The sequence below is a fragment of the Oreochromis niloticus genome, linkage group LG8, assembly GCF_001858045.2.
Source record: "Oreochromis niloticus isolate F11D_XX linkage group LG8, O_niloticus_UMD_NMBU, whole genome shotgun sequence".
Classification (NCBI taxonomy): Eukaryota; Metazoa; Chordata; class Actinopteri; order Cichliformes; family Cichlidae; genus Oreochromis; species Oreochromis niloticus.
In genome coordinates this window covers 5,997,484-6,023,802 of record NC_031973.2, presented here as the reverse complement: position 1 = coordinate 6,023,802, position 26,319 = coordinate 5,997,484, and the positions used below count along the sequence as shown (strand labels likewise).

At 41.0% G+C, this 26,319-nt stretch overlaps 1 protein-coding gene across 7 annotated transcripts in view; it reads right to left on the bottom strand.

Moving 5' to 3' along the window:
* thrab (thyroid hormone receptor alpha b) overlaps nt 1-26,319 on the bottom strand; it is a 165,391-nt gene that overhangs the window by 102,944 nt on the left and 36,128 nt on the right. For 4 of the 7 annotated variants that reach the window (XM_005453782.4, XM_019362299.2, XM_013273433.3 and 1 more), the window contains one exon: nt 1,351-1,425. The exons of 2 other annotated variants lie outside the window; for them this stretch is intronic. The gene's annotated coding sequence lies outside the window, so the exon portion shown is untranslated. Of the gene's footprint in view, nt 1-1,350; nt 1,426-16,716; nt 16,818-26,319 lie in introns of all 7 variants that reach the window. One more of the 7 variants, XM_019362298.2, reaches the window with a different exon arrangement.

The window sequence follows — 26,319 nt, the reverse complement described above, 5'->3', positions numbered from 1 at the left end:
AGATGTGCGACAGCTTTGTCAGATATAAATGATCCGCAGCAGATGAAAGTACTGCTGCTGATTAATATTTGTAAGACAAAAAGTGGAAAATATTTTATAGACATCCCCTCCAGTCAGAAGGAAACTTAAAAGCCCTGAACGTGCTTTCATATTCAGTTCTGTCATTATGACGGGACACGACTCACAGTGAAGGATGATGGCTGTGTTCAATTCGGAGGGTAAATAAATCATCGCGCAAACCTGATGCAAAACAAGTGTCAAATCATCAGGTGCTTGAGCTTCTTCTTCCTCTGACAGATGAATATTTTTACAGAAATCAGTCGGTCTGCACACACTTGGTAATAGTCCAATCCATGACATTAGGTGCCACATTAGTGGGGGTTTTCCCTTTGGTCAAGAACTGGATGAAATATTGAGACGTTCCTGAATTGAACAAGAAGACTGAGCACTACAAGAGTTGAAAATTACACAAGCAGCATGCACAGCTTGTAAAGCTAGGAACAAACAAACAAAGCTCCAGAATACCAATGAAGTCAGTCCTCTGTTTGGCAGTCTTTAATTAATTAAAACAACGGTGATCTAAAGAGGTTAGATATTCCAAAAAGAAAACACACACATACACAAATAACAGTCAACACTCCAATCTCTCTTCCTACTTTTGCTGTGTACTGTTAAACACTACAGAGCAATCCACAGTGATCCAATTCACATTTTCTAAAATTTAGAGGAATTAAATGCTTGTTTTCCTCCCATTCGGTGGAATTGGAAGCACAGGAACACAACGTTATCATTAACTTGACATGAAACACAGCGACTGTAGGATCTATTATTTATTTCGAGTCTCTCTTGTATCGCTTTTACTCCCAATCAACCCCTGAGGGAAATATCTGGCTTTCTAGCTTCTAGCCACTCCACTGCGGAAGCCTCTAACTTTGCCTGCTTAATGTCTGTGAAGGATCAGGTAGTGCACAGCGGGTTTCTCGAGAGCTGCAGACATGGTGTGAGAGAAAAACTCGCCATAAAGCTCTGCGGAGCAGAGGAGAGCTGCAGATTTGGGTGATGGTGCTGTGTCATTATGACAATACTGCATTGTTTTCACATTGTTACAGTGAATCCGACGCGTCGAACCGTTTCTCTGTGAAAATTACATCTTTGTAATCAGACTAGCAAGTGATCAGTGGGACCAAGCAGATAAAGTGGGCATGTGGGCACTGCTACAATTAGATAATGAACGGCTATACAAACAGCACCGGCTACAAGCCAGCGGCTCGCTGAGGCTCTGCTGTGTACACTCGCATAATAAGCATACATTTATTAAATACACAAGAAGACAGGCAGAACACAGCCTACCAGTCATACTGCGCGAGCGTGGAGTTAATGATTTCCCCAGGCCTCCTGCGTTGTGCAGTCCTCCTTGCCTCTGTTCTGGAAGAAATAAAAAGAGGATTGTCAGAGTGGATGAAAAGCTTAGGTGGTGGGTGGAGGACGCAGGGATATAACATATAGAAGACAAACAAAGGTATACGGTACAAAGGCCAGTAACGACACCTGGCTCTCCTTGCCCTCTGTCCTCCTTCCTCAGGCTCAGTGTTCTTGCTGTCCTTTCTGTTTGTTCTCTCCTTACCTCATTTCTTTCACTCTTTCACATTGAAGAACTACTTTTTTTACTCCATCCTTCTTTTGACCACCTGACGATACTCTCCTTCGACACACCTTTTTCCTCCTTTCCTTCTCATTTTCTTCTATTGTCCCATTCTTCCACTCCTCACCTTCTTTTTCCATCCCTCTCTTTTCTCTCTAACTCTTTAACTCTGGCCTCAGGAGACTTGGCCTGTTTACCTCAGAGACAAACATTTATGTATGGGTCTGTTTCACAGTCATGCAGAAACATCCTCCTGCAGCTAGCATAACTGGTTTTAATGTCAGACTGGAAGCAGACGTTGACAGTCTCGCATCAGACAGATGCTGCAGACGTCTGCTTCCTGTAGGCTCTGACTCTGATCTTCACCTACATATCATCTCAGGTTAGAAACTTTGTGCTACTATGTGGGCCACTTAAGTGAGATGAAAGGATCGACATCAACCCTGTATGTACACAAGCTAAAGAGCTGAATGCAGACTGGAACACGGGGGGAAAAGAACTTTAACCAATTAATTGGTTAAAAAGCAAAAGCCACCATTGCACAGCATATGGCCAGGGTTTTTCATGCAGAGGGGAATTTTAGCCACTAAAATTCCCAAGGGGTTTTAGTCAGAGCCAAAACCTCAGCACTGGCATTAGATATTTTTAACCAGTTTTGTCGATTGTGGTTTCATCTATTCAAGCATAACAGACATAGATTTCTCTCACATAAAGTGACACAGACCTACTGCCTTAGTGCACACAGTCCAATCAACATTAGATGCAAAGTCCCTCCCCAAAGGCCAATTTCGAGGCAGGAAAGCCCCTGACGGCTGCGCATGTAGTGTCATCATAAGCCCATCTCTTTCTTTTCTTTCCTTTCTTATCTACATCCTGTCATTTCACACTTATTTATTCTTTCAAACACATTTCTCCCCAAAATATTCAATTTTCCACACATAGAAAATAAATAGATTAGTAAGAGCTCACATTTGTAGCCTCTTATTTAAAGGCGCCAACTCATATTTCTTATTTCCAGACAGATATGACACTTTATGCCTATAAAACCACAATAACTTAACAACAAAAGCAAACTCTGTTGCACAAGTTCAACTTTATGCAACAGAGCAGTGACTCAGCGAGTGATGTCTCACTTTAATGTCTGAGGTTTAGCTGTGGAAGATGTTTAGTTTAGCTTGTCTATTCTCTGGTGACACCTAAATGAATACTTTAGTAGACAACACTATACTATTGACGAAATACATCCCAGCATCCTTGTAGCATTTCATTACAGTTTGTCTCCCTATAAAGCTCCACGAGGACAGTAATGCCCACAAGCGTCAGAATGCGTGCTGGCTACAACAGCTGCTTGGCACACAATGACAGAGGTTAGAGGCAGAAGAGGAAATAGAAGAGAGGAAGAGAGAAACTGAATGAGAGGGGGGGTTCCAGAACACGTGAGAAAATCCCTTCATGGTAAAAGAAAAAAAAAGAATTTAGAAACAGGAAGGAAACAGAAATTTGAAAGTGTTTTAAGACGTTGAAGAAGGAAGGAAGCCCTTAATGTCGCCACGATCCCCTACGATAGGAAATGCCCTAAGTAATGCTTTTGTGTGTATGTCTCCATATGTTGAACTGACTGTACTGCAAAACTGGAAAGTGTCAGAAAAAACAGAGTGAGAAGATGATGTAGACAACTTTGCAGTCAGTTAAAGAAAGTTGAGATTTGGAGAAAAGTGTTTTCAGCTTCTTGAAATGGACACTTTTCCTCCTCCTCTTCTCCTCAACCTCCTCAGACAATCTGCAGGTTTGAACCCACACACTTCTTTCTATGAGGTGGCGGTGCTGCCCACTGCACCACCGTGAGAACACTGAAGTGCTGTCCAGAAAATAAAACTGACAGTGCAACATACAACGGTATATCTATGGAACAAAATCACCTCTTACATATTTAAAATATTACTGCCTGGTGGTAAAATACTGTATACACTACGTGGCTGTCTGATCACAACCATTTCATCACATGTTCCATTACATTTTTACATTTTCTCTTTCACTTTTTATTTTTATTTTAGGCAACAACTGATCGGCAGGTTCAGAAAACACAGTCTGTGGACATTCTGGTGCTTTCCCTGCTAATTTAATCTGCTGCTTATTTAATGTCGAATACTATTTCAATTTGACACATACTTCCTAGCCTGAAGTCCACTCAGTACTTTTCTCCAGAGTTTTCCACCGAGGATACTCCATCTGCTGCAGGAGGATCAATTGCTGTTGCCAAGGTCAACAATGGACTTTCACAATCAATTTTCTCAAGTGATGATTCAGAGTATGTACTATACACTGTGAGAGAATTCTATCCATATCACCCACTACCAATGTACTCTCGATGACATGTGTATCTGCAATGGAAAGTGTGGGTTGCACTTAAAATACCACATACGGGGGAATTCCCCTCTGCTTGAACGTAAAGAATCAATTTTCCCAGAGAAACTGCCGCAGAGAGAACAGGAAGGTTGGATGGATGGATGAGGGTATGGGTGGATAATTTGATAGACTGAGGCACGAAGAAACAGGGAAGCAAGTGCGAGGCCCTAAAGATGACTAATTTGGCTAACAGATGAGGCCGAAGGTCATTCCCTGAGTTTGCACATGGGATCTCTGACCTTGCGGATACAGTCGAGGGGTGGATTAACAACCTGGCGGTGAAATGGATCGAGTCAAAAATGCAGTATGGGTCAGATACGTTTCACAGGCAACAGATGAACTCACTAAGGACAGCATCTTCAGATTGAAGGTCAGCTACGCAGACCTAGTACTGACGCTCAAGTTCAAGCTGCACTCCCCCACTGCAGAGCATCATTTGATGGATGTCAAAACAGAAGCAAAGGGAGAGCAGCAATGCACCGAGTCAAGTGCTTGGGTGTCTTCGTAAGAGGACGAGCTTCAAAGTAAAGCCTCTTCATTTTGCTAACGCTGAGCAATGCTATCGCTGCTGCCAGCGCAGCCTTTTCACCGTCTTGCCGACATGAATAGCTCCTTTTGTCACAGCGAAATTCCACTGGCAAGTCTTTAATTAGCTGGAGGGCTCTTCCCTTGTAGGCCTGTGTGGGCAAAAAATAGAGAAAAAAAGAAGATGGGGCACAAGGAAGAAGGTTGCTTAGCATGAAGGAAAATGTGGAAACTGTAAGAGAATTGAATGGAGAAGCTGTGAAATGATGTCTTCCAGACGTGGATAAAACTAACATTTAACACAATCTGAGTGTTTAGAAAAGAGGACAAAAAAAAGAATTCGTTTCTCCATCTGCTTGGCGTCTTGTTTTCTAAGGCAGGAAACTAACAGGTGGTTACCTTCTAAAGCAAAAACACTGATAATGTGATCTGTCTTGAATCCTCAGTTCAGAATTCAAACTAAGCTTTTAGTAATAGAAGGTCTGTTAATCCACAATGAATAGCATTACTCATTCTGTAAAAACGGTTGTCTTTTGCAGCTCTGGAAATAGAAAACAAACAATGAAATGGTCATCGGGATTGGTGTTATGGTAAGCCATGTGTTTCCCCCCCTCTGCCTGTGTCTCCTATGTGTTTTATCCTGTGAACTCCTTGTAGTCCTTTCTTTTTCAGCTTCCTTTTTTTATTGTGCCTCTGATTGCTTTGCTCCATTTGCCTAACCTGCCCTCTAGATTCACCAGAGTTTAATTAGGCCTCTGTTTCCTGTGTCAGTTGTTATGCTCTGTTTGCTCCCTCCTATTCCCAACCTCTGAAGGAATTTCTGATACCTCCAGTTGAGGATCATAAACATTCTTTGTTCCCCCAAACTTCCTTGTTTTAGACCCACAGACACACAGGCTTAGAGAGCGGTCAGTGACAACCTGGCAACCAAGGGATGTCACCTTCCATGTAAACGACGGGTGACCAGTGGAATCTCTACTTTGAGGCAAGCAATTGAAGTGACTGTGAAAGGAAGTGACGACATCTCCTGAGTTACATATGATTGTGTGGTTATTAGATTAGATCCACAGTGAAGGTCTACTGAAAGATGCTTTTGAGTTGCATGATGGGAACAGCATCAATCAACTTTTGGATGATTCACACCAGGGTTTAATATTTTAGATTTCTTTGCTTTGTTTTCTTAACATTACTTGCACAGTTGCATAACAGCCTACCCCTTAAACTATAATATAATCTTCATATTCAATAAAGAATACTTCATGGTAGTTCTGAATCTACAATGCATTTCCTGTGTGAATTATAAAATGATCACAGCTGTCTTGTGTTTTGCACAGAGCGTGTGAAACTTTGCTGGGCCCATGTTCATGAGTGTCCTGTGACAAGTCGGGTTTCAGTCTTATGCGTGTGCCATTTGATCACATGCTTGTGCTATATTTGCGCTGACTGGACCACCTTCTTATATAGCACTAAGCCAACCTCAGTGCAATGTCGCATACTGCTGAACACTTTAGGATGTGGGTCGAAACCGTATGTGCAGATCTGACTGAACTAAAGCCAAGGACACACACTCCATATGTTCAGCAGCTTTCACCATGGACTACCTACAATTACCTACTTTCTTCTTTGCTTCAGACAGTGCATTCTGAAAAATCACCTCAAAGTTAAAGGTGTAGATTCTTTAACTATGAAATAATAGCATAGCAAACTTGAAACCGGCAACTTCCTGTTTCCTGTTAAAGGCAACCTATTTGGCTCATTTTAAACTGCATGTTTTTATTCTTAAATAACTAGCTTTGCATGATTCAGAGTTCAAAATAGAAGTATCTGCTTTCATTGGCATCATACAGACCTAAGAGCAGAAAAATCTGTCAGAGACAGAGTGCTTACAGCAGTCTGAAGCTTTAGTTTATGGCTCACAGGGATTACTCGTAACTTTGCCTGTGTTCAATATGAGCATCCTCTACTGTAACAGTGTACATATGACAACAAATAAGGAAAACCAAATTAGGTTGCCTTTAACAAAACAAACACAGATGCCATAAGTAAAAACAATACGAGCGCTGTAATTAAATGTAGCATAGATACCTACGACACTGCAAGAAGATCCAGATGTCCAAAGAGACTGAGAAGCTGTGGGAGGTGTTTAAGGTTCTAATGTTCCCAAGCTGTATGTGACCTAAAGGCATAATGTCGTAAAGTAGCTTCCTGGCAAGAATATTTAATTATGTGATCTCAATTATCCATACAAGACTGGAAGGGTGCCAGAAAATCCAAATGCGGATACTTCGATAAGATCGCTCATATGCTGAGTCTTGTGCTCACCAAGACGGATTGCTTGATGCCTATCTGACCCATGCCTGCCCTCCATTCCCCTACATCATGTCAATAATAACACAATAATAAGAGCACAATAATAATTTGTGCTTCTTTAATTTAATTTAGCTCTTTGCTGTCCTTTCTCTAGTTTTATGGGACTTTCTTTGTTGTCCTTTTTTCACAAAGCTGTCTGACTGAAATAAAAAACCAATTAATATCACTGCCACATCTTTACACTTGCAAATGAAAACTATAAAACCTGATTCATAAATTCCTTTATGATGTTCTAACAATCTGGCTGTAAACTTTCACTATAGTAAATTGTGGGATTTTATTTTACAACTAGTGGTATTTGCCAATTATTAAAAACTTGCAATGACAGAAGAGCACAGGCACTGGAGATGCGAGGCTTGTGGTCACATTGAAATATTGCATTTTCAGCCAAGAAACTTTGATGCAAGCTGCAAGAAGCGTTGCGTTTTGCAGGATTTGTGCACCCGCTGCTTCCGGCGTGAAAGTGTGAAAAATCACCAATGTGATCTCCCCAAATGAAATACCCACACCGATCCCAGGGAAGTTTAAAACAGAAGCAGAAAAAGTCCTCCCACTTCAGAGGACATTCAACTGAAAACATCTTGAGGGTAAATTCTGTCAGTGGGCCCCAAGTTCAGCGCGTCGCCCCCTCCTCTCTTGTGGCAAATGTAAGGCTTTGAACTGCCGACTGGGAGGGGTGTGGGGAATTCACTGGCCTGTCAGGACTGAGTAATGGTGGATGGGAAAGATCAGATCCTGCCTCGCTGTTCTGCCTTCAGGGAGAATTTTATGACATAGCAGACCGAGCCACGCAAGGCTAAACACTGCATATTATAAAGAGCTCAAACTCTGGGTGCACAAAGTGTCACATTAACATATGGAAAACCAAATTATATCTTCTATGAGATGTTGTATTTAGAAAATTGGAATCAACAATTGGCAATTTTGAATGCACAAGTTGCAGAAATGGTCTTCACATAGATGAGGAAGAGTTAAGAAGAGTAAATTGCAGTACTTTTAAATTTGTTTACTTAGATTAGGGTAAGAAAAAGGTCTAATGAAGACTCTACTAATGCAGTGTATGTGCAGTGTAATATCAATCTGCAACAGATTGATATTAAGCAGATGCCCCTGTTAATAGCTTTGTCGAGTGTACATGAACTGGGCTCCTTTAGTTGTCTAATCCCACACTTGACAACATTGCTATCTCCTCCTTCCACTGCACTTAACCTTGACCCATCTCACTTACTCAAAATAAGAAGGAGAGTCAATCTAACATCTGGAAAAAGACCGGCTGTAGACCCACAATGTGCACGCACTAATGGCATAAAGGCAGAATTCCATCAAACAATTGCAGCAATTTAACAGCATCCATGCCAGCAGCCTAAGGGATCACAAACTTGTCTGGCAAAGGTATCCGGATATCCATTATTACAGAGAGTTGGGGAGTGAAAATGGACTGGCATTTAGATACTACAGTACTGAGGGTGATTCAGACCAAGTTCCATTCACATAGTTTTTTATTATATGCAGTTTAAAGACTGTATGTACTGTGTGGTCAAAGTGATAACCACTACACCACGATCCCATCCGAACAGTGCAATGCACTGCGAATTGTGTGCAGTTGCAGTCTTCTCTAAATTGTCACGTAGTAGACATTTGGTCACGAAAGAAAAATGAAAAGTGGTTCGTTCAAAATTTCATATGAACTGTTTGTCCCCACAGTTATCAATTCCTTTGAATGAATAACTGTGGCATGTTTTTCTAACAGTTGCACATTGCAAGACAATTACATGAAATGCATGGCGATGGAGGTTTTGCACACCTGAGTTGAATTCAAGCTGTTTTTGTTTAAAAAAAAAAAAAAAATTCTCATCTGTGTTCAGACTCAGAGATAATTAAAAAGCCCTGTTCAGGCTGGAGACCTGTGCAGGCCTGCTGTTTATGTCCTCTCACAGCAAAATAATCAATAATGAATGAATGAACAGAAACAATGTGGAATGTGAGCAGAACTCATAATCCGCACTGTATCGATACCATCTAAAAGCACGCTGTAGTGTAACTCTTCAATATCCAAGGTTAAGGATGCCGTACGGTGCATTCCTACATCTAGCCAGGAGCATTCGTGCCTAAACCTAACCAAACAGCAAAACAAAACCTGTGTCAAAAAGTGAACTGAAACAAAGTATTAAAAAAGGAAATATAAATTTCCCAAATATGACATGAGGCCCTTTGTCACAGCTTTACATTGCTGGATGTGTTTGCCTTCAGTGTTTAATGCTGCATTTGGTGCTTCATGTCGACCATACCAAAGGACACTGCGTGTATCATTTAGAGGATCCAGCATCTTTGAGAGTACTGCTTATCCAGCTGAATTAATTCAAATTTTAAACAAACAAAACTAATAAAACCTAAATGTACACAACTGTAAGTAATCAGTTCACACAAAGTTTACACTTTTAGCTCCTTTCTGGGACTTCAACATTCTCCAATTCTTGCATATATGAGAAGTTAAAAGGAGGAAGAGCAGTGGGAAGAACCGCCCAGAACACAGTGAGCAGGAAGAAATGTGACCTTGATTAGGACATATAGATCACAAATAAAGACAAGATGGAGTGAAGATGGGTTGCAAAGAGGCTTGCAGCAACTTAAACTTGCAGGTTTTCCTGTTTCTGTTTTAACCAGCTGCAATTTATGTTAATTAGGAATAAGCGAAATTGTTCCATTGTGCAGCTTTTACATGCATTTTAAAGCAGAACGTCATTTGGATTTGAATGCACACTTTGCTATGAAGCTGGAGATACTGCCTCTGATGTCAGGAATCAATAGCTGTGAAGAAAATAATTTTACATCGATGCGCATGCTCGAAACTATCCTCGCACATTTAAGAAAAAGGAAAACACAGAAAATGTTCTACCAAATACATCTATGTCGATCTATTAAGATTACGAATAGATCGGGCTGGGGCTTTAGAACGTGTCATTCCAAGGGCGGTCGTTTAGCCTCAGTCTAGAAGACTAGGTTCACTGTACGAGCAGTCATAAAATTCACAGCTCTCAGGGAGAGGATGACTAACGAGAGATGGGGAGGGGGTGGCAATAAGGAGCGATAGAAGGAAGAGGAGTCACAGAGAGTGACACAAGGCTTTGCTGATGAGAGCCTGCAGAGCTGCATGGTTCAAGGAGACAGAAAGAGGGTAGTGCGAAGGTCATGGCAAATAAGGAGAAGACACTGGAACAGGGCTTGACAGAAGGCAAATTTACTGCTGGTCAAGCTGCATATAGCTTTGCTCCAGTGCCCTTGACACTGTATTTGAATGAAGTATGTGCTGGGAAGAGGAGTAATGGAGAATGGAGGGTAGAGAAAGAGCAGCGGAGGTATAATACGAGACAACGTTTCTGTATATTGTATTGAGATGTAAAAAACATCACACCCGTGACATAAAACATGCACACAAAATGTACTTTTGTATCACTCTTGCAAGTTGACCACGTTGGAAATACCTCATTAAAATGCTGTAACTATTAATGTTAAACTAAATATATAAAAAGTGGTTACAGCAATGTACAGTCACTGGCATTTATGTTCTCAGCCTGTTTTGATGCCTTGTAAAAAGGGCAGGATGTAGTTAGTCCAGGTAGCTGCACCACTGATCAAACACCGTGATTTTTCTTCTATGAATCTGCAGTTTATTTGTATAAGGATATGGACCAATGCCACACAACACAGCATTTATAGTCCAAACTAATTTGCAGAGCTTGTTCGTAGATTGGCTGTTGTGATGTCCACAATGCCCTCATTTAAGCTTCAGCCAATGCAAACAAAGCCTGACAGGCATAAAAAATGGGTCCAAGAGATAATTAGGTTATGTTTATGTTACGTTATGTTGACCCATATAGTAACACAATATATCTAAAACACACTGACAGAGACTGCAAGGAGCTGTCCCTCTGTGTTTTATATGCTACATGTAGCACTTTAGCTGATCTTATGCATGAAATATGTACATGAAAGAATGTGTTTGTCCTCATCGAAGGGGAATCTAGCATTTTAATCTCCAAGGGAGCGTCTTTAGTCGAGTGTCAAATTACAGCTATATTCAAAATCTCAGTTGAAACTCCTTGTATGTTTACTATTAGCCCTTTTTTTCCTAAATGAAATCTGCAGTTCCACCTGTCAAGTGTAATAAAGGAGAAGAATTATGACAGCTATGGATATTTCGCAAGCACACAGCCAAGAAACAGCCCCCTTACTCTTCCACTCCAAACAGAATAAAACAAAAATCTCAAAGCTTTAGAGAAGCTGAAAGGCCATTTATTTCTAGCGTTCCCATGTATTTTCAGTGTTTAAGCTATGCTATCAAGCTGCTTATTGCAACCTCATTGCTACAGTACAAATTAGGGATGTGCATGTCTAATCGACTAGACGTTAGTTGGTGCCAGAAATATTAGTCGATTGAAAATATAATGTTTAGTTTATCAGTGCACAACAGCAGGTACCAGTTTAAACTTGTTAGACTGCCACTGCCCGCTGCCCGGGGCTGCAGATGGCTCTACTTCCCTCTCTCTGTGAATGAAGGTTGTATGTCCTAGATGCATGAAGGAGCGTTTCCGCAGGTCCTTCCTCCCTGCAGCTGTCAGACTGTACAATCAGAACTGCTCCCAACAATCATAGATGTTTACATCTGCGCTGTAACTGCAATAAGTTAATCAACCGATTCGCACTACAACCTGGGTTTGCCTCTTATCTATAGTTATTTATATTTAATTTAATGACTGTACAGTACTCTGTTTATAGTAACCATTGTCCTTAATGTAAATATGTAAGAAAAATTGTGTATGTTTCTGTTCTGTGTCCTGTTTGTTTGTATATGTGTCTTTCTGGCTGCTGTTACAACCAAATTTCCCCTTGTGGGACAATTAAAGGATTATTCTATGTGCATGTGTCATGTCTAACATTTTATTAACATGGGATGTGAATAACAGTTTTATATACAGCTCAAAATATTTGTTTGCCCACTGTTTAACTTTGTCCATTCAAATTGTGAGAATTCTTTTTCTATTGTTTTAACAACTATTAAATTAATAGGCAGGAACATCTCGAGCACAGACGTAAAACTGATCCTATTTAACTCTCTCAAAGGAAAAAACACATTTTCTGGGGCTTCTAGTGAAATCATGATATCAATGTAACAGAGTGCAGATATAGTAAGAAATGCATTGATTGAGCTTGCAGGGACACGAATCGGACGATCGTGAGCAATCTTGGCCCCGACTACTGACTGGCAGGTCAGCTTCCCATATGTCTGTCTCTTTCATTAACACTCAGCACTCGCACATCGGTGCAGGCACACACTTGTTAGCTTACAAACTCCCCAGTGTGAGTGAAGACACAAAGCTCGCTAAAGTAAACCACAGAGGGACCACCATGAAAACGTTTGTAACAGCAAACCTAATCAAACACTTAAAATCACCTCCACCCAGCTGAAAAAAACTAACTCACTGCAGGGGGAAATTGTAAAGTTGAATAAGTTCTTTTATTACAAAAATAACAGGTTGCATTGAAGAATAGTTGATGAGTTCTTAGAAATAAAATGGCAATCACACTTTTACAATCAATGCATCTCTACATCTAGGGTCTGAAACTTCCTGTTTTGTGAGTCAGTTATTGCTGATACATGTTAAAAAGCTAACAAACAATAGCCAGTGGTTCTGAAACTGCACTTTGGTGTAACTGTATTTCCTTTTTTGGATCTTCAGGGCGATCATTTGACCAAAGTCTGCTCAGAAATGATTGGTCCACAGAACTCAGCTCAAGATCAGCTTTCAGTACGAAAAATCCTGCTGGACCTTCAGACATAGTTGTGTGCACTGTCATAACAGCAGTTCTATAGGCTTTTGTGCCTATGTAAACAAAACTCCCCTCCATCCACAGAATTCAGGAAGGAAAAAGGAAGGAAGACGCACAACAGGTGCATGGCAACAGCTGTGTCCGACCAAAACTCAAGACATGCGTCAAATAACACCGGCCTCAGTGCCCAACCCAGAACAGAAGCTATCATCGTGAAGGCTAAATGCGATTAGTGTCTGGTGGTAATCTAGGGCCTATTCATTCCTGCTTAGAGTAGGTGACACATTTGATACAGAGGATTAGCCCACCTCTCCTCACTGTGCACAGGAGGGGAAAATCAAAGGACAGTGGGGAGCAGTTGAAAAAGGGGAAGGAAGTGCACGGAAGAAGACGAAGGACTATTAAAAAAAGGGGGGAAAAAAAGAAACAAGAGCAGAAGCCAGGAGTCCAACACTTCCATAATTAAAGCAGACAGTTCCTTTGTGCAGCCATGTCATTAACATAACCCAGCATGCTGCAGAGACTGCGGTGCGCTGAGTTCTTTAGTTAGTGCCTTAAGAACATATGTGATGAGAGGCTGGGAGACTTGAAGACTCTGATGCTGCAGATTCCACCACATGATGACTTTAACATTCAAAAGTTTGCTGACTGTAATTTCACGAGTCCAACTAACCTTTGAAACATCGCCACATGTGCCCAGAGCATACACTGACTCACTGCATTCGCGCAGGCATCTGTAAAGAAGCCACTGGGATTCAGTTTTTAAGCTTTCATACATATGTGCATAATAAACTCCCTTTTAAATCTGTGACGTTTTACAGCACAATCAGTGACAATTAGGAGCTGACGTTTGAGGTCATTCGCTGCATTCAGCCACACAAAACAGCGAGAAACCATGTGACTCACCACATGATGTCACACATTGCAAAGGATATGCTATCTCTGTGTTTATCGCTGCATAATAAGCAAACTCTTCTCCCCATTCTCCATTTTTTGAATAAACTGAAACTTTCCTCCTCTCTGCTGTATCAACAAACACACATGCACAGAGTGACGCACTGTTCACATCACATTTTCTGTAGAAGAGACCCCGGGGACTGTGATGTCACTCAGAAAAGCAGAAGTGGAGTATCTACAGATTTTTACGAGTAGCCATGCGTACAAGAAATCAAACCAGGAATGAAGCAGCTAGCTTTAATGCTGGAGTTCTGATAAATACATAATCAGTCTGTATTAAATGCTAACACCATCTGCTAACTGTTGTCAATTAACACATAACGATTCTCATTATTCAAACCTAAAATACATGCGCAGACATAAGTACCCTTAAAATGACAGCATTAATGTAACCACATGAACCAACCACACTGAACACTGCTTTCATTTTCTTCACGAAGAAGAGCCGAGTCTGACAGACGTTTCTAGAGAGCAAAGATGAAAGAGCTGGAACAAAACTCTAATCTAAACCACACAAGCATAGCCCACTTTATGTAAATCTGCATCCACGTTTAAATCTGAAGCAACTAAATGTTTACCTAATGTTGTGATACTGAGCACAATAAGCTTTTAGTGTACTGAATGCACAACATATTGAAATACTGGTTATTTGCATCACAAACCCATACACAAGGTTTGTGATGCATCTCTGTAAAATTCTAAAGGTCAACCTGTTGTTGAGTTTTACATTCGTCTCTGACCTCTGACGATACTGACGGCATGACGGGGGCCAGGTGAAAAGATCAAAAGTTCTGCCTGCAGGTCCACAGTACAGGCAAACTATCTGTGTGGAAATCCTGAAAACAGTTTATTTCTACCTCAACTAAACTTCACTGCATATCACTGCAGAGTTTTAACCCTAATGCAGAATATTTAAAGTCACGTCAGACCTTCAGTGAAAACATAATTAAAACATTTAAACCTTGAAGTGGATAGAAGGTACTGTGACCTTACAGTTGCTTCAAAATGCTGTTACTGGACTCCTGGCTAGTACATCTAAATATGAATGTATTTGTCCTTAGAGTCACTCTATAGAAAATCAGTGGGTCTCTCTATTTCCTCAGAATCACCTAATCAATATACATATATCTATCTATCTATCTATCTCTATCTATCTATATATACATATATACACATATACAGAGAGAGAGAGAGAGAGAGAGAGAGAGAGAGAGAGAGAGAGAGAGAGAGAGAGAGATATACAGTAACTGTATCAAATTCAATAAAATAATGCAGAACTGTACTTTAGTATGATAGAACATTTTCAGCTGTTTGAGGCGTGCTAGTCCCTCCTTTCTGACACACCGTCACATATGTCACATACCATATGTGGGTGTGGCTCAGGTGGTAGAGCAGATCAGCTACTGATCGGAAGGTCGGTGGTTCGATTCTTGGCTTCCCCGATCTGCATGTCAAGTATCCTTGGGCAAGATACTAACCCCAAATTGCCCTCCGATGCGTTCATCGGAGTACGAATGTGTGTGAATGCAGGTTAGTTTGCACTGTGTTTAGAAGTGCTTGTACGATTGGGTGAATGAGGCATGTTGTATAGAGCGCTTTGAGTACTCCGGGAGAGTAGAAAAGCGCTATATAAGAATCAGTCCATTTACCATTTACCACCTTAATTGAGCATGACATCGATGCTCAACCCAATATCCAACATTTCTACGGGATCTTTGGAAAAACACAAACAGATGGAAAAAGAATCTGAGTTCATGTTAGCGCATGGGATTGCTGAGCATACTCCAGCTCAGTTAGCGGGCTGACGAGGCTGATAATTCAGATTCTATACTGACCTGACTGTTACCAAACGCCATGCCTGCAAGGACTGCACCGATCAGGTAGGAAGAGCAAAATCTGTCAGCAAACATTAGCAGGTGCCGCTAACAGCCGGGACTAAGGCAATTTCAACTGTTATCACACTATTGCAGTTGTTGTCCCACTCTGCAATGCCATTTGGGTTTAGAAATGCTCGTCCTGCAAACATTTCAACAAGAGTTCCACACGGTTTTGCCTGGTCTGACGGGTTGTGCATCCTATTTGATGACGATGCAGTTTAAAGTGACATGTGCGAATCCCATGTTCAGGGTCTGTCTGCGATATTTGAGACATAAAAAAATACAAAAAGTAAAAAATGAAGCTCTTGGACTTCAGCTGGGTTTTCGCATGCAAAAAATTACCATTTTAATTGCCACCAGTGCACTCCTTTGGTCAGAGGCTGTTGTGTTTAAATGTGTACATGAATAGAACTCTACATAACATAAGTCAGCAAAACTGGGTCTTGTTTTTTAGTGGCTGTGACAACATTAACCGGAACCTTTGCTTTTTTAATTAAACGTTGTTGAAAAAGTAATTTAGTTATCGCTTTCGAATTTCCTGCATCAGCTTTGGCATCACAACATTTCAGATAATACTGAGCTCTTAAACTGGAAAGTGCTTCAAGTTTTCAATCTTAATCTCAATGGGAGATGTTTACAGGAAGGACAACGAGTACTTGCAAAGAAGCTGAGATGCTCAGTTTACAGAAAACTCCAACATACAAAACCTTAATTTCACAGATCTTTACATCAGCAAAATTACATTATCAACAGAAATCCCCACCACACACACACAGACTGTATTAAGCACTTTCCTGTTTATAGCTTTGAGCTTGTAGGGGTGGGGGGTGGGGGGTATTATGTGGCTCTTTCTATACTTGAAAGTGCAAAGCAGAGAAATACAAAGTTTCACTCTCTTTCAACTTTTGCATGTGCCAACTTTGGTCTCTGCAGATACGATTACAAAGAGGAAGAAACGGGGCAAAACTGTGGTGCAAAAGTTTTACGAGTGTGATAAACCAACACAGAAAGTGGGTGAAGTTTGCATGAGGCTGCAGTTACACTAGAGAAAACAGGGGTTGGAGACCATGATTACTGTGAGCACGTGACATCGACTTTCAATCACTGTACCTTTCAGCTGATTGGTTCAGAGACAGGGACCTGAGACCTCTTACAGTCAGCTGCTGTCTTGCTGCACTTTGGTGTACTTAACACTTTGGTTCATCAAGACGCTGGTAAAATGGGGATAAGACAGCAATAAGACAGAGTCAGTCTGCTGTTAATATTCAATTGCACTGGGTCAAGTTGGCACCTACATGCAATCATACTCAATAATACTACTTTTAATTGGGATCAGTTGCAAATCTGTTGCCTCAGACGTGTGGTGCAGTACTACAGCTTGGACTGACCACCAACAGACTGCACAGAATAAGGACCAATCTGCAATTTGGCACAGATTTATAATACATGAATTCATGAACAAAAAGTTGAAGCTTGTTCATTTCATTAATGACCAGATTTTTAGCAAGAGGCTTTGCAACTGAGGAGCAGTCACAGTCCTGAATGAAAACATCAACCCTAACCTGAATGTCATTGACGTCACCATTCAAATTAGAACTTGCAGTTTATGATTGTATATTAAAGGTTTTACATATTTATTGACTCTGAAGCTCCAAAATCTGTTGATCTCCATAAATGGAACAAGATGCCTCCTTCCCTGCATAGAAATCCACAGCCGACCTGCGTGATTGCCTTGTGGCCAAAATTGGTCACCACAACAATTTGCAATCAGTCCCAAACGGTAATGAAATCCAGTGCAATCACTCGCCAACCACTGGTTTTTCATAGCCACATGGAGCTTGCCATTCTATTTTTACTCTAGGGTGAGCGAGGCCTAAGAAGCAGTGGGGGCGGGGGCGGGGCAATAAGTGAAAGGAAGCAAAGGTGAAACGTAAAAGAGGCGCAGAAAAAGAAAGACAGAACAGACAGTCAGTAAGAGTCAAATTGGCGATCTCCTCCAAATTTCGTGAAGTTTTCTTTTATCTTTCTTTAAAAAAAAATGTCCAAAAAGACTACCGTTCTTATGTAAACTATGAAGCTCCATGTATGGACGGAAAATGACTTTTTAAAACAAATCAGAAAGAACATGTCATTTGTTTAAACAATTTAGAGGGACCTTCATATGAGTTAAAACAGAAACACATGTTCTCGTCAAACCCTTGGCAGCAAGAGTGTGTTAAAAGCTGCAAGAGTAGAAATTTATACTGCCAGAGATAAATCATAGTTTTTCAAAAAAGGAAAGCTACCGTTAACATCTAGCTGGTTTTTTAGTCATTTGCATTTTTACAAATTAGTATGTTTTTAAATGTGCTTATAGAGGACCATTCATCTTATTTCTCACAAGAAGGAAAACCTCAAAGAGACGCTGCCTTTGGGTCAAAGTTCTGCAATTGCTTTGCCACAGTCGGCTTAAAGCCTACCTTCACATCTACTGTCAGACAGACAGAAAATAGAAACAACAAGGCAGTGAAATGATTTTAACCTACTGCAAATACAAATCATTTTACTTAAGATGGTTAGTGGAGTCTGCTTCAACTCGTTGCATTTCAGAATATTGATGTTCATGAGGTAGTTCGACTGGAGCATTTCCTTCAGGTTGCACAACTGAAAATATATATATATATGAAAAAGGAAATTTGTAGGGTTTTGGCAAGAAAATGATGAAGTGCAAAAGCAAATTAAGACACATGATTGTCCAATAAAGTTAAGTGAAAGACACACATATCAATCACTGTCATGAAAACATTACTTTTAGATTTTGTTTTTTATCATCCAGTAAGTATATCAGCAAAGTGTGTCAGAGGGTGACCGGAAAATCACTGCAAGACAGCTGCACTTCTGCTTCTCACCATATATTTTCCTATGTAATAAAACTGCATAACCCTCTGGCCACGTGGCAAGGCCCCGCCCCAGTCTATAGGGAACATCTTAAAGAGCACACCCACCCCTATATCAGAATAAAACAAATTGCTTTGCTTCACTTGAACTCTGTAGCAGAACTTAGTGTGAACACAACCTTTGTCTTTGCTTATCTCCTCCTTTGAACGCTGCCCTGGTGTATACAGTCCAGGATTATGGACTTCACCATGATAATAAGGCAGTTTACCTTGCTGCCTATTCTTCTATGCACGCAGCTCTATGGCACAATACAGCAAGATGTTCAACAAGTGAAGCCACAGACATAGGCCTGTGTCAGAGCCGGCTGCAGGTCAGATGGTATTGCATGTAACTGTGGCCTTTTACTAAGTCTAACAGTGTTAAAGAGGGAGCCGCAGGGGGTAATTAAAAGGAAGATCAAAGTAGCTAATAACAGGCTCTCTTTGAAAGCACAGATATTTTAAAAGCCTTTCTGCTTTATGACGAAGCAGATTTGCAGAGGCGCTATGCAGGGGAGCAATGAGTTAAAGGGTTTAGGTGAAATTCATCTTGAGACACTTAAAAGGATGATTTTAGCATTTCAGCTTTCAGCTTCAGAAATGCTGTTATTAATTTATGTATTTTTAACCCTCAGACAGAGTGAAGCTAGCTGCTTCCAGTAACAAATGAAGCACTGATTTCAACTCTGTCTGAGGACGTGTAATCCAAAGTGGACGTTTGAAGGGGATGCAGAATGGGATGTCCTACCTCCTCTCAGCCAATGGTTAGGTCTCTTTCCATCCATAAACCATTCTGAGAAACAAACAAGCTGCTCAAAGTGGGCTGACCTAAGGTCACTCAAATTTTCCACTAATGACTGCGATTACAACAGGAGACAAGACCACAGACAATGAAAGGTTTCCCTCTGGTATGAGGTATATTTGTGTACCCTGCAGTCAGTGACCTGGTCTAGCACTTCTTCATCTGTGGGTGAGGTCAGGGCAGTGCTCCTCCTAGAACTAACAACATGCTGCATGAGTCAAACACAACCCAAACTAAGCAAGCTGGCCAAACAGGATCTCTCCAACAAAATGAAAAACAAGCCCAGTTCTCATTAACAGCACAGACATTCAACCAGGACACTTTAGTACACAAACACATCCACAGCACCAGATATTAAAACCTACCAAGCACCAGTGTTGAGCATCAAACCTTGGATTTGTTCATTTCTTCTTTGATCTGATAAATACTTTGTTCTTTCATAATGCTGTCCTTTGTAAACTAGCTGGGCTGTGCTCGCTGTCAGGCATGAAAGCGTCATCAAAATTAGATGTCACCTTTGCATGTTCTCACTAACACTTTATTCATGACTGGTTATCTGAACTGATGTAATGATTATGAAGTCACAGAGCATTGTGACAGCATCTTCAAGGACACAGAAGAGTCATAAATTAATGGTTGTCGAGAAGTGAAAAGTTGCTCGTTTTAGCAACCTTCCCATTCTTCTGAACTGTGCTTGTTCTTATTGGCTGCATCTCACAATTAGAAAGTATGAATGACGGGTGGGCGGGGTGTATGAGCTGACCATAGGGTTATCTGCTCTTAGTGACATCATCTTCTCATCATCTTCTCTTTTATTCCATATTCCTCAGTGTATTAAAAAATGTCAAATCAAGGGTTACTGTAGTATCTGTACCTAAACTCAAGTACACTAGTGGCACATAGCTTCAGCTATTACAGTCGCTTCAATTTACATCCTCTTCATGCTCTGTTTAGTTACTGTGTGTGTGGTGGGGTGGGGGGGCTTCTTCCCTGTATGTGTGTTTGTATAGACGGGAATGAGCTCCAAGGAGTGGAGCAAAGAAGAGACAGGTGAAGTGAGGATAATGTTACCACCCCTCCCAGGGGCAGTCAACCCAATAAAACACCACAAGCTGTAGCCAGCTCTGCTCACTACAACTCGCCCTGGTCCTTCCACTGACTCCTGTTTACTTAAAGACCTTGTTGGCAACTGAAAATACCTTCATTGAGCATTTTCAACAGCAGGATCTAAATAAACACACTAAATGCACTCTGTAAAATTCACCATATTATTATTTTCCAGCTTCACAGCTGCACAGGGCCTTACAGTACTTGCTTACAGTAGCTTCATAAGTGTCGAGCAGAAAAAGATTTCCAGGCTGATCTGAACTAACTTTGACTTTGTCACACTGCTACCTTCCTCCGCCTGCCTCAGACAACAGCAGAGTAGAGACGCCTCTGGGAAACCAGACAGGCATCTGACAAGCGGCACCGAAAAGCGACAGCGTTTGCCACCTCATGGTCTGACCGATTGCGCTATCAAACTCTGCGGTTGATACACATGTAGTGCTGTTGTGTTAAAAAAAACATAGCAACAACAAAGCTGCCAACCGCAACATAGATACTGTAGGGTGTTATGCATTTAGTAGAAGGTAGAACACCGGACAGCCAACCACATCCTGTAGAGATGTAGTGCTCACTACTGTACAACTGCACTCTTTAAGGCTTTATGTAATACCTTAAGCAATTGTAGCACTAAAGTACAAGTTTGCATGAGCTTGTAAATCAGCACTGTGACCCAATTATCTTGGTGTTCAAGTTGTGGAAATCTACCTAAAGGGTCTGTTGTTAATAAGCACCAAACGGCTGTTTAGGTTTTACACCAGTGTACTGGAAAAACAACAAACAAACAAAACAGTGGATCACATGACCCTCGAAGTCTGACTTTTTTCTTCTGGATAAGCAAAGATCACAATCGCACTGTCTAATGTCAAATGCAGTAATAACCAAAGAATGTTAAAACTTATTTGGACGATAATAAAACCTAAATGGATGTGTTGTGTTTCGTTTTTTGGGGGTTTTATTGTATGTTTTCTTTACAGAAAACTTGATTCCACTGATTTTGTACATTCTGTAATGATGATTACATACTGTAATCATCGTATCAACTGCCACATTTTACCTGGATCAGGTATCTCTGCCAGAGACCCAATCTGCGTAGAGTAACTGTATGCTTTCCTTTTGTACACGGAGAACTGTAGATGTGACAGATACTTGATCTGTGATCAAATCTATGGAAACTCTATCTCTAAGAGATCTGCTCAGGAGACCTGCAGCTTTTGCTCTGTTGGCTAACAAACCAACAGAGCAACATATCAAATGTGAGACATTTCTGGAGAAGATACAAGATAGAATACCGACTGTACAGTCAATGGAGAATATTAAAAGATAATTCAATATAAGCAATAAAAGATAAAGATATGCAGGAGCGGGATAAAGAAGGTCAGGCCAGGAATGTCATCATTTTGATATAAGGTCAGGGAACAGATAAAAGAGCTCCCTCTGCACTGTAAAAGGCCTTTTTTGTCTCAACTGGTTCACTCAGTCTGACATACTGTTCACGTTTGCCAATTTACTTTTGCCAGAAGGTTTATGCTCATTTTCTTTTTGCCTTAGCTAATCACTAACAAGTGGTGTTTTCAGTCAACCAGGAACAGTACAACAGCACAGTGGAGCAGTCAGTGTACCGATTTGATTTGAAACCAAAAACATATGCCAGTTTGAGACTGATTTCTGTAACGAAACGTACCACAAACTGTACTAGCTCATGGCCAAGACTGTAGTTTAGCCTCGGGGGTATCCCTGTTCGCACCACACAGTCGATTACTGTAAGAAAAAAAAAGCTAAAATAGCCTAATGGGGACTATTTTTGTTTAAAACCAGACAAAACTAGTGAGCCAACGGATCTAAATGAAGCTATCTCATGAAGAACGCCATATGAATGAACAAAAAAGTAAACAGCATCAGTGTGCCCGGTGTCGTGGTGAGTGAGAAGGGCTAGCAATACCTGACTAGATTATCTAGCATAGCTTGGAGACTTCCAGAGAATTCAACTGTGTTGTCCTTATTCAGCAATTTTGCACTTTTTCATTTTTTTAGTTTATTTTTTACATAGTTTTACGACTGTTGTCGTAATGCTGTCTCATATGTAAATCTGAGTGTGCAGGTGCCTCTCCGTGATTGGTGGATCCAGGGGACGGACCATACAGATTGGCTAACACTCTGGAGACAACGTATAAGATGACACCACCATGGACGGCCAGTCATTCATCCTCGGCCCTTCCCAACCGGCAGACTTTGTGTTCCCTGTCTAGCCATGTTTGTTTGATACAGGAGCATTAAGGGGTGGACTGACATTTTCTTTGATTACAGGTTTCTCATGTTTTTGTTAGTTAGGGAGGTACGTTGCTGTCGTTTGGTTTCACTCTTTTTGAGTAGGTAAGTTTGATTTAACCTTGAGATAGGCTCCTTCTGTTTGTTATTTTGGCATTAGGTCCAGCCCACAGTTATAATTCGCTCCTTTTCTTTGTTTTTTTAATCCACTCACTGGAAATAAATCACCATCAAACAGTACTAATTGTGTGATGTAAATGGTAAATGGACTGATTCTTATATAGCGCTTTTCTACTCTCCTGGAGTACTCAAAGCGCTGTATACAACATGCCACATTCACCCAATCACACCCATTCTCACAAACACTTTCTCTATGCTTAGTTCTTTCTAGCTACATTCACACACATTCACACTCCGATGGATGCATCGGAGAGAAACTTGGGGTTAGTATCTTGCCCAAGGATACTTGACATGTAGACTGGAGGAGCCAGGGATCGAACCACCAACCTTCCGATCAGTAGGTGACCTGCTCTACCTCCTGAACTGCTTGGGGTCAGACGGGGATGGATCACCCCTATGTTATGGTCTGGCCACCCCTAGACGCGCCATAACACATAGAGATAAATACGTTACATGAACCAGGCAACACGCCACTGCATTTATAGCAAAAGCTAGTTTGCGATGCCCATCCCTGCTTTACAAGTAAATAATTTACAGAGCAGAGCTTAGTCATTTTCATTCATCAGCTGATAAATGAAAAACCTAAAGAAAGAAAGAAAGAAAGAAAGCTAAGTAGAAAGATGACGTCCCCATTCCTGATGCCACCGCTGTGGGCACTGAGCTGACAAACAGAGTTGCTGAATAGACTAGAAATGCTGGCTGCTGTTTAGAGATCTGGAAAGAGGCAAGCCTCGCATACACTGCTAAAGAAATTCTAGACATCGGGTCACGCAGGACAACTTCTAATTTAATAATAACTAGAAAAAAAATATGATTCCTGAACCAATCAAGAAAAGTCTGTTACTCATGTTTGGTTTCCAAGAGAGACCACAATAGGCTTGGACTGTTGTATATGATGACTGTACACTGAATGGCAACAGAAGAGGATGATGAATAGATCGGGACAGCCTCACCAATTGAGAACAGAAACCAGCATAACTTCACTGTAACAAAGAAAGTGTCTTGACAGACAACTTGATGTCCAAAGCCTTTCAAGCCACACACTCTGTTCAAAAAAACAAAAAGAAACACGCCAATCCGTTACAGCCTACATTTGTTTGATGCCTTTGTGTAAGACTAAATGAATGCATGGCCATTAAAAGCCATGAACGCCACAAGGACAAAGTCCTCATTGAAAATATGGTAATCATAAGCTCAGAGCTGTCTGTCTGTTCCGACTTCAATTTGGCACCTTGGGATTATTTCTGATGTTATTTTTAAATGTTGATGGGAACGCAGTGCCATTCCATGTAGCGCATAAAAGGCATGAAAAATATTAGGTTCTAGTTTTCAATGTGATAGTGACAGCTGGCGAGATGTGAGGGAGTTGGCTGTGAAAACGCGAGGCAACACATCCGCTTCGCACATGTGTTCTCTCTCCAGCAGTGAAGCCATCAAACTGAGAATCTAAACCAGACCAAATACAATGGACAACCAAAGACGGATGAACCAGCGAGAGAGTCGAAGCAGGAGGGGGTGAGGTTGGCGCCACAGCCAAACTCTGTAAATCACTGGACTAATGTGCAGCAGGCTTGTCATATGAGCATCTCGCATATGAAGGAAAAAACTTGGATAGTGTCTCGAGTAGCTCTATACACGTCCAGTCTCATGTACACAAAACCACATGAAAGAACAAAAAGAGGGCCTCCTTTGTCCACAGAGCTTAGCAGATCTTAGCGTTACACCACACCAGTGCAAAAAAATTAAAGGCAGTTAAGTTAATCAGCATATAAAAACCAGACAGATGTCCCGTATGGGAGAGAAAAACAAAGTGTAGATGAGTAAATGATTCAAGAGGGTCATGAAGAGGTAAAGGGAAGGAAGACGGAGAAAGTAATCCTCAGTCTGACTAAACTTTGGGCTCCGACAGACAACATCTGTAGAATTACTTTCTTTCCACTTGACTTTTTGGGGGGGAGCAGTTGCTTTTTTCCCCTCACAAATAAGAAAAGCAGAGCGGGAATGAGCCCTGGAGAAAAGAGACAAAAGTAGAGAGAATCGTTAGATTGCCAATTGCACTTTTTTTTAATCTTTCTTTAAAAACTGAAACAGGTTTTGATGCAAGTGATCTCTCCTTGGGTTCATTCTGCAAATTACTGCAGATGAATGGAAGCGACTGCAGGTCAAATGACACTGTTTTGATCCATTAAACTAAAATAAAATACGAGGTTTTAGCAATTTAGTTTAAACAAATTAAGTTTGTCTTAATGTGATTAAATTCATAAAACTAAAAGTGAGCAGTTTCACGTAGGAACTGGGGGTTTTCTTGTTTTAGCAGTGACTGCAGATAATCAGGTCATGAATTCTGAAAAAATCCTTCCTAAGTCTTTCAAATATAAAAGCTGTGTGCTGTCTTTTTGTGTTATATCTATAAACGAAGGCAGATATTTCAACAGACTTTCGAGGTCTGGAAATCTCACACCAAAACAATCCAGATGCATAAACTGCCAAAGGAAAGGTTTGAAAATCTGATTTTGTAGGGAAGTCGTCTACCTAAAACAGTCTATTGATTCCATCGAGCCAGACTGGTGAAATATGTACCCGGCTACCGCTTTAAGATATTCAAACAAATGCGCTGGTTTATAAGAAATGTATTTGCAACAATACAAAACGAAATTCCAAGTAGATCAAGATTAAAGTTTAAAAAACCCCCACAAACACTAACTACAGACACTGACAAAAAAATAATTAAAAAAATCAGATTGCTCAATTTGAAACTGAGTTTGAAAATAATGACAAAGGTACACTTTGTGCTTGGGCGTCAATGATACACAGACACATATAAAATGTTAATCTCTCTAAAATTTTAACTTGGGACTACAAAATCAGCCATCCTCGTAGGAGACTGAGATAGTGTTAGTTAAATGTTAATCTATCAAATAGTGACAAAACAATACAAACTGAAGGTAAAAGAGTGGGAAAATGATGGACAGGGAGGAGTTAAGCGACAGGGGGAAAGGGATGTGACAGGCGGCAAAGTCTTCTTGGGACAGGTTGTCAGTGGCCTGATTGTCAGCCCCCTTTCTGCACACAAATACTCCCTGGGGTCAACATGTGGGGTGGCAGACGAGGAGCGAAGGGGCCCGGGCTGCTGTGGCAGCCTGTACTTGATTTAGGATGTTTGAATCTGCGCCAAAATTCCTGAAGGAACACAGTAAGCGGGGAGCTGGCCATAAAAACAGGCCCAGAACTGAGGCTGAGAAAGAGAGAGGGCGAAGTGTGGTGAATATGAAATGTGTGTTTGAGCTCAGACATGCTGGTGTTGCTATGGTAAAACAGGACTCTGGAAATGAGGGAATGGGAGAATTCCAAATGGGAACACTGGGGGTGCAGTGTGTGCAGGGAGCCAAATGGATATGGTTTGAATGTGCATGCGCGTGCATGTATCGCATGTGTTAACACAAA